The sequence below is a fragment of the Macrotis lagotis genome, chromosome 1, assembly GCF_037893015.1.
Source record: "Macrotis lagotis isolate mMagLag1 chromosome 1, bilby.v1.9.chrom.fasta, whole genome shotgun sequence".
NCBI lineage: Eukaryota > Metazoa > Chordata > Mammalia > Peramelemorphia > Peramelidae > Macrotis > Macrotis lagotis.
Genome location: NC_133658.1, coordinates 767,802,783 through 767,804,938, shown reverse-complemented (window position 1 = coordinate 767,804,938; position 2,156 = coordinate 767,802,783). Strand labels below are relative to the sequence as shown.

At 36.6% G+C, this 2,156-nt stretch overlaps 1 pseudogene; it reads right to left on the bottom strand.

Annotated features, from left to right (window-relative positions):
* Positions 1–375: 375 nt before the first annotated feature.
* LOC141488157 (RNA ligase 1 pseudogene) lies at positions 376–1,228 on the bottom strand (annotated as a pseudogene).
* Positions 1,229–2,156: the final 928 nt, after the last annotated feature.

Here is a 2,156-nt window from a genome sequence, read left to right as displayed (position 1 = left end):
AAAGGTCACGAAGATATCCAACAATATTTATGGCCTAACTATGCAAATAAATGATATAAAAATTGTTGGTCTAATGTAGTCTTTTTTTAAAAAAAAAGGAAAAATATAAACTGTTGTCCTTATAATCCCTTAATACACATCTGCACCAGTTAGTTTTTTTAAATAGATAATTTCTTCTGTGTCACAAGCTTAGGATTTATACTTCAGGTCTGGAAGTTAAGAACTGGTCATATTTCACTTGAACACTAGGGCAAGTAATTCCGTTGTGTCAAACACTTTCTTGAGATATTTCACTTTTCAGATGGGAGAAAGACCCAATAATCACAAGTAATAAAAATAATATATCTGATTTTCAATTGCATTTTCACTTCAAAGTCATACATCCAGTTTTATATCTCTGAGTTTGCCAAATTTTTGATTATCTAGCTTTGAAAAATGACTAAATAAACATTGGGAATCAAAAGCACAGTCAAATTTGGTCCAGTTCATATTGATAACAACTGGTCGGGAATTCATGTAAGTATCTGGAATAGGCCACGGTAACCCAAGATGATGACGATGAACCTTTATCAAACAGCCATCATTGCAGTGCCAAACTATTCCTTCAATTTTTCCTTCTCTGAAACCCTCAAACCAAGACAAAAGGTCATTATGCTTCACTGTGGGTTGTTTTTTTATTTGAAATGCTCCATGTGGTACAAGAAGATGGATGCTTTTTGCTTCCTAATCCGTAAGGATTTCCATTAATGTTTGTTCCTATAAGTTCCAGTGTTTGTTCCATGAGATCAGACAACGGGCACTACACTGATTTCCAGAAGTCCAGGGTCCTCAGGGTGGTACTTCAACACTAAAGCAAGGGCAAACTCATAACTGACCACTGAGGAATGCCAACAATATTGTTTATTTTTTTCCACTGGCACCCAACCCGGGATATGTCCATTCTCATCAGGCACTGGATTTCCATTTAACTGTTCTATATCCTTTGCTGGAATCCAAAACTCTGGAAAAGATTTGAAATCTTCTTCAACATTCCAAATAAACTCTTTTGAGTCTTCCTTTGAATACAGGAATCTTTTAAACCTCTTCTCTGCTTGCTTGTCTGGTTTTCTATCTAATCGAGCCCAAAGGTATGGCTGACCTGGTGCTCCCTCTTGCCCGACGGCTCGTCCTTCACCTCCTTCACAAACACGCAGGGCACCTTCCTCTGCACCGAGCCCAGGTGCCGCATCGCGGGCCACAGCGGCCGATGCTGCCGCTGCTGCCACCCAGCGAGCCCCCTGTTGACAGGGTGGCGGGTGCCGGCCCGCGCGGAGGCACCCCGAGCCCCACACCACAAGCCGGGGCTCCAGGAAGCGGGTCTTTTTGTTTTTGATACTGGTAATTTGGTTATCTTCTTTCTTTTGTAAAATCAGATTAACCAAAGTTTTGTCTATTGATTGGATTTTTCATAAAACCAACTCAGTTTTATTTATGAGATCAAGGGTTTTCTTGCTTTTGATTTTATTAATCTCTCTGTTGAGTTTTAGAATTTCTAATTTAATATTTAATTGGGGACTTTAATTTGTTCCTTTTCTAGCTTTTTTATTTGCATACCAAATTCATTGATTTTCTTCTTTCTCTATTTCATTCATATAGGCATTTAGAGATATAAAATTTCCCTTCAAAATTGCCTTGGCTGAATCCCATAAATTTTGATATGATGCCTCATAAGTATCATTTTATAGGATAAAATTAATTATTGATTATTTCTATTATTTGTTCTTGGATCCACCCATTATTTAAGATTAAATTATTTATTTTCCAATAAGTTACTGGTTTATCTTTCCAGGACCTTTATTACATGTAATTTTTATTGCATCATGATCTAAAAAGTGTCTATTTATTATTTCTGCCTTTCTGCATTTGATTATAAGGTTTTTGTGCCCTTGTCCATGGTCAATTATGATATGGGTGCCATGTACTGTCAAGAAAAAGTTATATTCTTTTCTATCCCCTTTAAGTTTTCTCCAGTGGTCTGTCATATATAAATTTTCTAAGATTTCATTTACCTTCTTAACTTCCTCCTTGTTTATTTTGTGGTTAGATTTATCTAGTTCTGAGAGAGAGAAGTTGAAGCCCCCAATCATTAAAGTTTTGCTATGTCTCCTAGTAATTCA